Below are 13,305 nucleotides of genomic sequence, written 5' to 3' on the forward strand. Positions count from 1 at the left end.
AAAGTTGTATGTGTGATATATTGACTGCGAAAGCTGTGATTTCATTCACCGAATCATATTGACGTTGATTCTTATTGCAAAAAGATAAAATTTATTTTAGAAACAATATAAATACGGTAGAAAATTTTACTTTATACAAATCACATATTAGTTTTCATATACAGGTTTCTAATATCCAGTTTAGTATCCAGTGGCTATATTTTTTTTTCAATATTTGTTAATTTATTTTTTTATATTATTCTTGTGTTTAATATAATTTGCTGTTATATGTGTCTGTTTTTATTTTATTTTTAATTTATTTATTATTTTTTTAATCTTTTTAAATTTATTATGTACAATTTGGTAGACATTTTTCATTAAAACTATCGCTTAACGTTTAACGTTTAACTAAAAATTTTATTTTCATAACTGCTTCCATAAAAATATTAGTCTTAATAGACCAGTAAATGAATGTGAAATACGGCGAAACTGTATAATTTTTAGTGTCACCTTCGGATAACATGAAAATTCGGATTTAGTGTCTACTTACCGTCCATTTCACTTTTGACTTGTGCCGTTGATTGTTTATTATTTTTTAGGATCGAAAACTACCCCTATTAGAAAAAAATCGTATAATTGTAAATAAAGCGGTAATTGATTCAAATAAACTTTTAATGAAGTAAATAAATATCAATTAAAATTAAATAATATAATTTAAGATTTTGTTAAAATTTAACCCCTAAATCTCACCTTCGAGAATAGCTGTAATATTTAAAACAATGTGATTGAATACCTTGTCTCCACTGAATTGTGCCGTTGGTTGTTTTTTATTTTTTAGGGGTGAAAATTACCCCCACAGACGAAAAATCATATAATTGTAAGTTTAAGCAATTTAGAATTATTTAATTATACAGTGACATTAAATTTAGATTTCTGTACCGTTTTAATTTTTTACCACATAATGTCTACCCTTATAAAAACCACCCTTCGCGAAGAAATTTGAATAGTTGTAGTATTTTTTTTTCATTGAAACTATAAATACAATAATTTTTTTTATTAAAATGTCGTCCCTACCATTTCCAACTATCGAATGTGAAAAATAGGGTTTTTCAGATTCGATACCTTGTCCTTGCATTAGATGTGATACACCTTGTAGCAAAATATCGAAAATGTAGCTTGATAAGAAACGCGGTAAATATTTTGTTTAAACTATCGAATATAAACATTTTAAACAACGATATAACTAAAGACTTCTTTGTACAACGCAAAATGACGAATGTGTCACATTTATAAAATTTCACAACCCGAAAAAAGACCTTTGCAAAGTTTGTGTCACTTATGATGGTGATCCAGATGACGAAAAGGTTTTAAACCGCGAAGCCCATCATAAACACCTCTAAAGATGCTGCGAGAAAAAAAAGATGAAGATAAATAGTCGGCTGTGTAGGATAGAGCAATCTATTTTCTCAACGCCTAAAGGAGCTGCAGGACTTTTTTTATGTGAGAAAACTGGCCATTTATAATTTGACCATTTATAATTTAGGAGACGGGACATTCAGTGTTTCATATGGGATAAAACCGAGGGAAAACGCGGTAGTACTGAAATTGTTACATGTATATTTAAATATATTATGTCTTACCCTGATATTGAACATGTCAAAATGATGTCCGACAATTTAGTGGACAACAGAAAATCTTTACTTTTTCTGCAATGTGTCAATATGTTACCCAAATATGTTAATTGTCACTCAAATTTAAAGACAATTGATTATGTGATTTTAGTACCGCGTCACTCAGAAATGGAATTCGATTCTGTCCATTCAAATATTGAATTCAAGTCAAAAAACTCCCTTGTATACACCCTTAAAGGATGGACACAAATCATAAGAGTTGCATGCACTATGCCATGCCCATTTGAAGTGACATTACCTACTTTATGACGACTTCTTAAATTTTAACCAAAGAAGAGTGACATTTGCACTAGAAAATAAAATAAACTTAAAGAACAAGCAAAAACAATATGAAAAAAAAATGCAGTAAAAGATGAAGACCAATCAAGTAATGGAAATAAAAATTTTAAATATAGTGATGGTATATGGGACCAGTATCGGAAAAATGAAAATAACAAACTTTTCATAAAGATTAGCATCGACGGAAACTTTTTATCTTTTGAAACCAAACAAAAAACAGGCAAACAAAATAATATAAACCCCGTTAAGGCATACGAAGAAAGAAAAAAAACCTCTTGTCACTATATGAACAAAACTTAATACCTAGGCCATACCACCAATATTACCAATCTTTACCAACAACATCTAGTACTGTCAGAGATTGTCTTCCAGAACCTGACGCAACTAAAGACAATGATAACGTTTAATTTAAAATTTAACAACTTTTAATTCACCATTATTTTACAACAATTGACGGGTCATGACTGAGTGTTTAAGGTATCTATAGGACGTGAAGTTCCATAATAATTAATGTATTGTGATTATTTTTAACTTTTATGTTTTTTACATTTCTAATTATTACATTTATTTTTGTAGTAATACAACATACTTACATTAAAATATTTTTTATTAATTTCTTTAAACATAATTTTCCCATTTTATCCTACAACTTCAATTTTTAATTAAATAATTTGTAATAAACTTTGTAAGAACATTAAAATTATTTTTCCGTCGACCATCCATTTATGATTAATTTTAACACCCTCAAAATCATTGATTAATGACCCCTATTAATGAATGATTTTCTATTAATGAACGATTTTATTATAGGCAACACAACATACATTGCTTGTATAATAATTTAACCACATTTAACGCTCTGTCATTGGCAGTGACCTGTGGTGTAGGCAACCAAACATATAGGTACCTATTTATATTCCCACTAAAAAATTATTTAAAATGACATAGCCGCTGTAAGTACTGTCTGTCATTGTATGTCATTATTTATCGTTAAGTAAATAAAAATTTAAACTAAGATATTTTTATTTCTGAAAAGTTCGGTCGACGGAAAAGTTTTGTAACGAACTCGTGAATTAAAATGGCGATTAACAATCTCGAACATTAACGCACTCGCTTCGCTCGCGCCTTAATATATCTCACTTGTTAATCGCCCTTATTAATACACTTGTTGGTTAAATAGCTATTAATATTCCTCCTTTTCAATTGAAAATATGAATTTGTTAAAATTGGACCAATATGAACTGTCGAAAATGCCACATTCGCAATTTTGAAACGTTGCACCAATTGAATGTGTTAAAATTATACCAATATAAACTGTCGAAAATGCCACATTCACAATTTTGAAACATTGGATCAAAGCAAATCGTTGATTAACACAAAAAGCAAAGTAACGAATGTGATTTTTTGGAAAGACAAAAACTGTAAGCAGTTTAATTTGTTTATCAATCTAACAAGGATTAAACATTACATATAAAAACCATAAAAAATTTTCCATTTGTCAAGGCGCTGGTTTAGGATTCTCTAAAAAAGAGTCTTCTTCTCCTGAAAAGTACCACTTTTCACATTCGATAGTTGGAAATGGTAGGGACGATGTTATGAATTTATTTTTTTTTCCAATTGAAAAACAACCCTTATATGCCTTAGTAGCACATTATGTGTATCCTACAGTGATCTAGTATACGCGTTCTGAAATCTCTTAAAATATGTAATTGGATTTTTTTTTTCATAACTTGGTTAGCTCTTAAGCTATGTGGTGCTTAAAAACCTATTTTTTAGGTTTTTTGAGGGCAATAAGATTATTTAAATGTATACTTTTTAAACCCTTATTTTCAAAAGGGTTGTAGTTAAAGGACTTAAACGAGTCACTAATCACGAGTGTATGCAAACATTGAACAGCAATATCCAATTTTTTATTTTTACAGAAGACAAAAAATATGTTCAGAAAAGCAAAACCTATATTTTTTACGCTTCAAGATTTTGTGTATCACTAATTATTTTAGGTTATTTTGAAAAAAAAAAAACATTTTTTTAATATTTCAAAAAATTTTCTTTTACTTTAAAACTAAATGTTTTTAAAAACAAACACTTCGAACCGGTCAAACTTACCATAAATCATATAAAAACTATATAAACCAAGTAAATTATAAAGCGATATCGATTAATTTTAGGTATGCTAATTAGGGTTTAATTTTCACGATGTTTTACCAAAAAAAAAAGTAAGTAAAAAGTAAAAAAAAGTACCTATGTTGTAAAAACAACATTTTATATTAATTTCAGTTTATTTTTCGTTTCCACAAATGTTGAATTTTATCTTATGTGACAGACTGTATTTGACAGACTGTCAAAAAGTGCGGTGAAAAAAGTGCATTTAGTTTTCTCTATAGTCGCGTGCCCTTAAAACGCCGGTATAAAAATGAACAATTTATTAAAGCGAACTCTTTATTTAGTAATAGTGCCTTTGTAAATATTTTCTCGGTATTAAATGTGTAGTATCGATTAATTACGCTTATTTTTCTCTAAGTACAAACCCCTATAAAACCAAACACATACTGAACCATCGCCGTGAAATCTGCTTATCTATATCGAAGGAAACTCTTGTACAGTCCATGGTCCTAAAATATTTGGTACTGTACACGCACGGGGAAAGGAATTTAATAAGCTTTCTCCCGAACAATTGTTGGAGATCAATCAAAGTTCCAACAACCTACTTAATTTTGAGCGTAACTCGTTTTAATTATAATTACGTTGAAATATTCGATTTGGTATTTGACAAATAAGAACCTACTTTTCGTGACTTAAACTGCTTGGATTGCGTCTACAGACTACATAAGTACATAATTTTTTTTTGTAAACTATATTTTTGTTTAGAAATTTTTTTCCCTAAATATTTACTTTTTGAGTTATTTGTACAAAAACGCCCAAAATCAAATTTTTTCTTTTGAAAAATCATTTTCACCCGCAATCAAAAAGTACAAAGTGAAAAACTTCATGGAATAAAAGTTGCTCAGTATTAGTCAGTTTATCTATTCCCGGGCTTATTTTTAACGTTTGTTTTCACATCTCTAAGAAGGGAATGCTTTTAATACCCAAGTAAATTCAACACCGAGTATAAGCCCACAAGTAAAGTGAAAGGGAAAAGGAACCCAAATCCAAATTTTCAAGCAAATCTGTCGTGACGAGAAAAATTACACTACAAAACGGTCATTTATTGGAGTATCATTTTATTTTTATTACAATTTAATATAATATATTCTAGCGTGCCATATTCTCCACACTCGAAGTTTGAAGAATTTATAATTTTTAATTTAAGTAAGTGTGAAGGTGATAATGAATGAATTAATTTAAATCTACAGAAAATTCTGATTTAACGTTTTTGAAATGAAATTAGAAAACCATGATTTGTAGGAATTTTTGGCTAAATAAAATCCTGGTCCTTATAAAATAGTCCTTTGGGGGAATGATCAAATTTATCGATTTATAACTGCCATTTTTTTTTTAATCGAACATAAACCAGGGTATTACGGTTTTCTACTCAGAATCTTTGTTTATGTATGGATTTGCTTAAAATTTTAACAGTAAGTAGCAAATACCTCAAAAATCAAAAATTTTCCATGTCAATATGTGCTTTTCCTCTGGGGGTGGAAACAGTTTATAAAAAGAAAACTGTAGTAGTCGCCAGAATCAGTGGCGCACCGAGGGGGGGGTTTTGGGGGTTAAACCCCCCCCCCCCAGGACCCTATTCCGACACTGTTACTTACACATTTTAAGGACTCAAAATGGAGGTAATATCATAAAAAAAATTTTGGTGACCAACCAAAACCCCTCCCAGAGGCAAATTCTAGGTGCGCTACTGGCCAGAATGATGAATTGTAAGAAAACATGTTCTATAGAGTTTTTTCAAAAGTTAATATTTTTGTAGTTATTTGTGACTAAAAGTTTACAAATTACATGTCAAAAAACATGTTTTTAACGGTTTTTCGCTAACAAGTCCAAAAATTTATAATTTATCGGGAAAACTGTTTGGATATAACAAGGATATTTGTGTTTGATTATTACCGTAAAGTTATTAAATAGAGTTGTGACTGTTCGAAAGTGGAATTTTATTCATAGATTTCAAAAATCCAAACATATGATGTTAAATAATCGGAAAACGGATTTTCATAGAAAACTTTTTTTAAAGATCTTAAAAAAACCTTAAAAATGTGCACTGGTAAATGTAGTTTGCATAAAAATTAAAATAGTTACGTTATACCTAAAATAAAGTCCGCTTATATTTTTGTGACAGAAAGTAATAAACTCACCATGGCCAAAACCACCTTGGTTGAATTTATTCGTTTTTCTTTTAGAATTTTCTTTATTTATACACCAACATTACATTCTGAAAGATTAACAGGTTTAGAAGGTTTAGTTTCTCAAATAATCGGAGTTAAAATTGAAGACATTATTTTCAAAATTTCTTAAAACATCACCATTTTTGAAAATAACTTAATAATCCTACGAGGGGGGTTTTACGGGGAAGTTTGCGGGTTACAGTGGTAAACTTTTTTGCATGTTTTTAGGGGTCCCAAAGTTGATATTCTTGCCAAAATTCAACTTGTTCGTATGATTTTTAAGAGTCAAATCTCTGACGACTGGACTAAGAATAAAATATTATTGTCAGTTACTAAATAAGTAATACTTTCTCTTATGGAATGAGTTTTTTTAAACGCCCCCTGATATTTTGGTCGCTTGATATTGGATTTTAGCCAATATTCCATTTTTGTTTTGAGCATTCGCTTGGATTAGGCTAGGAAATAAAGCACTAAAAGGCACTAACCTAAACCTAACCTAAAAAACGTAGAAAATGAAAAATGTTCAACTCAGTGAATATTGAGATAAATGAGTTCAATTTTGTTACTCGTGGGGTTTTCGAGGTTGCTAAATAAAAATATGATAACTACGGTGGTCTTAGAGCTACCTGATGCCCAGGATGGATCTCGTCTCCTGGAGTTTTGTTAGTTTCATTCAAAATCGGTCTAAAGTTATTACTTAAGGGGTTTTTGAAATTTGTTGAATAGGAATATTATAACGGCAATGGTTCTCGAGCTAATAGGTGGAAGGTGGACCTGGTCTCCTAGAATTTCATATTATTTTTATTCAAACTCAGTCAAAATTTATTACTTTGTGGGCTTGTGGCGTTGCTACATATAAATATTACCACGGCAATGGTCTCCAAGGTATTTGGTACCCAGGGTGACCTCGTCTTTAGGAGTTTCATGTTAATTTCATTTTCAATCAGTCGACAGTCATTACTGGGAGGTTTTCGAGGTCGCTGAACATATTCGCCTATTTATTGATAAATAATCTTGGAATGCCGTATGCAACTTTAAATATAACTTTAAAACCTTATCTAAAACATTCTTTTTTAAATTTGATGCGTCTAAGTAGTTGATAGAGTTGATAAAGTGCTAGGTCATACATATTATAATCTCCCCTGTAGCAGATCCTGCTTTTACTTCCACATGTTCTCTTATACCCTTTCTTTCACAGGTACTAGTACGCAGACATCGTTCAAGTAACATGATTGACTGCGTTTTTTCTCCGTGCCCTATTTAGAATTATTATGAAAATACTATTTTTATATAAAAATATGGATGTAGAAAGAAGAACTTGTAATTTGACACGTCAAAATTGGGCTTTTTGGAAATTACACGAATGTGAAGAGCTATGAACAAAAACAATTAAGTATCTGATACAGAAGAAGATGAGAAATAAATAAATTTGAATAATATGGTTATATGTTAATTATCTTTTTACTCAGTAATAGTGTTTATATTCAAGAAATTATATTGTAACTCCTATTTGATACCACACTTTCATAAAAATCTTAAATAACAATTTAACAAAAAACTTCGAGAGACGAGGTTTACGCACCAGATGAGATTATCGCCGTCGTAATGACTTTTGCCTGATTTTAAATGAATCTAATGTAAAACTTCAGAAAACGAGGATGACCATGGGGACTACGAGTCTTGAGAACCATCGCTGTCATAATATTTGTGTTTAGTGACCTCGAAAACCCCCAAGTAATGATTTTCTACTAATTTCGAATGAAAAAAGCACAAAATTCTAGAAAACGACGTTGACTGTGGAAACCACGTAGCTCGGGGACTATTCGTAGTTACCATATTTGTATTCAGCGACTTTGAAAACTCGCGAGTTATACCTGTTGACGGATTTAGAATGAAATTAACATACTACAGGAGACGAAGTCCACCCTGGGCACCAGGTAGCTCACGGACCATCATCGTTACCACATTCGTATTCAGCGACTTTTAAAACCCTCTAGTAACAAAATTAAGTACGGGTAATCGACTACATCACTATTAATTAAGAGCTGCTGCAATAAATTAAATTAAATTCATTCCTGTCGATATTTTCTTAGTTAATATTTTTTATTTTCTATGCGCTTTGTAAATGTGTGGTCCTTATACACAAAATATAATTTTTATTTTACCACGATGAATTTTGTTCATAAAATTTCCTGGTACTTACCGACTCAAATGCAAAAAGTTGCACAGCGAGCCATCTTGCTGCGAAAAGTTGGTGGATTTAGTGATTCATTTCCTCACCTAAATATTTTTAGAATACAGGAAGCTAGTTATATACCTCTGTAGGGTTCTGCTATATTTGGATCTTTTTGGGGTATCAACATTGGAATCATAATGTATTTATTATGTATTCAGATGTATTCAGAGCGACTGTGAAAGCCGTTCTGAAGAGGCCTATTAGGCCGAAATACGTATAGGCGGATGCAGAGGCGTACTGTACGTGAAATCAAATCTTAACTGTGTTTTCCTCTTTATTCCGATATACTCTGTACGAGTACTAGAAACCAATTCGCTAAGAATTTTGCTTAGTTGAGGAGATATGTTGTGGAATGCAATTTTTAGATTCTCCATGTCTCTAATAACATCTTTATTAACGCCTGTTTTGCCTTGCAATTCTTAGAAGGCACAGATTAAAGCAAAATTCTGAATTTGGTTTCGAAAATTAGTTTACGGATTTTCATAATTAGCCCAGTCTGGTTAAAAAAAGGTGGAAAAATGTTTCGCAGATATCTGAAGCTTTTAAGACATAGGTGGGGGATACTAGATGATGAATAGATGAGAAGATACTCCTAGTTTTACCTTGCATTTTTTTAAGCAATAATTTATAGTCACAATTTGATTTTTGGTCTATAAATTTTTTCCCTTATATTTTAAATAAGCAATATTTATGTCATTTTTTTATGTCAAGAATATCTTTATTTTCCCGTTTTTTTAATTAAAATTGATAAATAATTTACAGAGATATTTTCAAAAAAGCAGTTTTTTGCACTAATTTATAAATTTTATTAATTTTTTTATTAACAAAATAAAATGGTATTAATACATTTAAACATCAAGGAATAAGCATCTTTTAGATTTGTGCAAAATTTCCCCCCGATCAGTCAAATATTTTATAAGTTATTTAATTTGTTTATCCCTGAGGGTAATTATTTAAACTATCGAGCTTGCCCTATGCATGATGCTAGACACATTCAGCAAATTTCATAGGATTCTTTAAGACTTAGACTATCTCAGAAGTTAAATGCATATTGAGTTTTCGTCGAAATTATTTACAAAATAAACGTTTGAAAAAGGGGTATGTTTTTTACTTATAAACAATTGTAATAACTTCTATATTTTTCTATAGTTTTCAAGCTACATACTTGTACGTACAACCATTGGATAGCTGGTAATAAAGCTTACATTAAAAAATAAAAAACCTTCTATGACCAATAGGAACGAAGTTAGTGACTATTTTTAAAAAAATCATATCTCCATTGTTTATAAACATTAAGAAGTAAAATTTGCACAAATTTTGAATGAAAATCTAAACTTTATATTGAAACTTATAGCTATAAATTTATCTAATTTTTCGAAACGACGGTACTTTCGAAAGATCGACATAGGAAAGTGGAGAGGATATCTGTTTCAGCTCCGTTTTTTTTTTTCGGCATCGGAACTTCAAATTGTAAAACGTAGGAAAAATTTACATTATCTCGGCTTCCTTTGCAGCTGCAAGCCTCTTTTTTTATTCTGGGGTAGCTCATCGAAATATGAATAACTACATAGTTTTCACTGGCCGGAAAATATGGGAAAACTCGGAAAAATTGAGTCCATTTGAAATTCGCCCCAAATACTTACTTTTTTTTAATTTGCTCGAATAGTCTGTCGCAGTATAAATAATGATAACATAATTTTCACCCCCCATAAATCTCGGAAAATCCCGGAAAATCAACATATGTTTTTTCATTTTATATCAATGATGTAATAATACTTATATATTTTATAAATTAAATTTCATGTAATTTTTTACACATTATATTATTATATTCCTTATATTAATTATAATTGTTTGTATTTTTTTTATAATTAACAATATTGATTTTTATTCTATTTTTCTTACAAATATGATATACAATATTAATATAATCTGCCTTACTGCTTTGATAAAATAAGTCGATTTTTGATCAATTGCCTTATTAAATTTTGCAATGTTTATTGAACTTTACTTTTTTTTTTCTTTACATACATTGGTTTAAAAGTTAAAATTTGGTTCATTTATTCGACTTCACTGTCAGGTCTGAATCTTTTTGTTGCAGGTTGTTTGTCTTCACTTATTCAGTCAGTCTTTCCATACATTAACATAATAATGGGCGATCTTAATGCCAAGGTGGGTCAAGGTAAGGTAGGAGAACAAGTAGGAAAATATGGGCTTGGAAACAGAAATGACAGAGGAGATCGATTTATTTAATTTTGCCAAAGTGAAGACTTCGTAATAACAAATACTTTTTTCAAATTACCTCCTCGGCGGTCATATACATGGACATCTCCACAACATACCAAAGAAAATATAGTGAGAAATCAAATAGACTACATTATGATAGCAAGGAGGTATCATAATGCTGTTAAATGTACTAAGACGTACCCAGAAGCTGATATAGGCTCAGATCATAACCCGATAGTTACTGTGATAGAGGCGAGACCAAAAAAGATTAGAAGACCACACAGAAAGGCACTAGATTTAAATAAACTTAGAAACAAAAATATACGACAAGAAACAGTAGAAGAAATAAATGAAAACCTCCGTTCAGTGCAGCAACAAATTAACGATACAAACAACGTTAACCCAAAATTAAAGTACATAAATACAGCTATACAAACAGCAGGAAAGAAACATCTTACAAAAACAAAAACAAAGAATAAGAGGTGGATGACACAAAATATACTAGACTTCATGGAACAAAGAAGAAAGATGAAGAATTACCCAGACAAATAAAAAGAAATAAATAAACACATAAAAAAGAGAATAAAAGAATCCAAAAAGGAGTGGATTAAAGAACAATGTAAAGAAATGGAAACCTATGAGAAAAAGTACGATGCGTTCAATATGCACAAAAAAGTAAAAGAGATAACAGGAAGCATAAAGAAATGCCAAATAGGTAAACTTAAAGACAACGATGAAAATCTTATTGTAGATCTAGAGAATAAAATAAAAAAAAGGACAGAATACCTGAATGAATTATTTGAAAACGATAGAAACAACTTAACTCAGATAATCAATGCAACTGGGCCAGACATATTGAAAGAAGAAGTAGGATACGCAATAAGAAACGCTAAAAGTGGAAAAGCAAATGGACCTGATGAAATTCCTACAGAACTGTTGAAGCTTTTGAATGATAAATCCGTAACCATAATATTAAATTTTGCAGCGAGGAGCTAAAACAGTTTCCCCTCCACTTTCCTATGTCGATCTTTCGAAAGTAACTTCGTTTCGAAAGGTTTTAAGTTTCGAAAAATTGGATGTATTTTATAGCTATAAAATTCAATATAAAGTTCAATAAAATACAAGTCTTAATGTTTATAAACAATGGAGATATAATTAACAAAAAAACTGTCGCTAACTTCGTTCCTATTGTTCATAGAAGGTTTATTTTTTTTTGTTAAATGTGAGTTTTTTATCAGCTATCTAATGGTTGTTCATACAAGTCTGTAGCTTGAAAAATATAGAAGGTATTACAATTGTTTATAAGTAAAAAACACACCCCTTTTTCAAACGTTTATTTTGTAAATAATTTCGATGAAAACTCAATATTCATTTAACTTTTGAGATGGTATAAGTCTTAAAAAATCCTATGAAATTTGTTAAATGTGTCTAGCATCATTCATAGGGCAAGTTCAATGGTTTAAATAATTGGTCCCAGGGATAAACAAATTGAATAACTTTTAAACTATTTGCCGATCGGGGGAAATTTCGTACAAATTTAAAGGACGGTAATTCCTCAATGTTAAAATGTATTAATGACATTTTATTTTGTTAATAAAAAAATTAATTAAATTTATAAATTACTGCTAAAAAACTGCTTTTTTGCAAATATCTCCATAAATTATTAATCAATTTTAATTGAAAAAAACGGAAAAATAAAGATATTCTTGATATAAAAAAATGGTATAAATATTGTTTATTTAAATTATAAGGGAAAAAACTTATAGATAAAAAATCAAATTCTGACCATAAATTATTGTTTAAAAAAAACGCAAGGTAAAAATAGGAGTATCTTTTTATCTATTCGTCATCTAGTAACCCCCACCTATGTCTTAAAAGCTTTAGATATCTGCGAAACATTTTGCCGTGAAATCGATGATTTTTGTATAACCAGACTGGGCTAAATGTATTTGTTTCAATCTTGTGGATACTGTGAGGTTTTCCATATATTATTTATTATTTCGAATACGGTAATTTTGCAGGAGAAGGGAAGGTTGTATAACATTATATATTATTAATATTATCGATACCAGGAGCTGTATTTTTGGGCTTTTTAGTATTGTTCTGAAACTCTTTACCACTAAATTTCTTTAATAGACTGTTTATTTGAAACGCTGGTTGTGATATTATTGTGTGCATTGCTAAAATAGATTTATGTTGCTGGGAGTATCCCGATAATTCGTTATTAGATGTGATATTATTATATCTATATTGATGTCTGTAAGAAGTAAAGCGATATTCTCTGTTTGAAGCTTGGTCTGTCTAGCAGAGCATAACTTTTTCATTTTTCCCTTTTGTTTTATTATATATGTAGTATGGTTTCTGTAACCATAATATTTGTTATCATTTTTTTGGTTTTTGACTTTTGGGCATATTTTATGATCTGTTGCTGAATGATCTCCTCCACATAAAATAACAAATTGATTTTCACATAGATCTGTTTTATGACTTTCTCCGTACTGTCTGCGTCGTAGACTTCCCCTACAATGATGCAGTACATATCCGTATCTCAAACACATAAGTC

The 13,305-nt window shown here is 30.1% G+C and overlaps 1 protein-coding gene across 4 annotated transcripts in view; it reads left to right on the forward strand.

Moving 5' to 3' along the window:
* The window catches only part of Epac (Exchange protein directly activated by cAMP), a 665,395-nt gene that overhangs the window by 321,182 nt on the left and 330,908 nt on the right, over positions 1–13,305 (forward strand). The window lies entirely within an intron of this gene.

This window comes from Diabrotica undecimpunctata, chromosome 3 (assembly GCF_040954645.1).
Source record: "Diabrotica undecimpunctata isolate CICGRU chromosome 3, icDiaUnde3, whole genome shotgun sequence".
Taxonomy (NCBI): domain Eukaryota; kingdom Metazoa; phylum Arthropoda; class Insecta; order Coleoptera; family Chrysomelidae; genus Diabrotica; species Diabrotica undecimpunctata.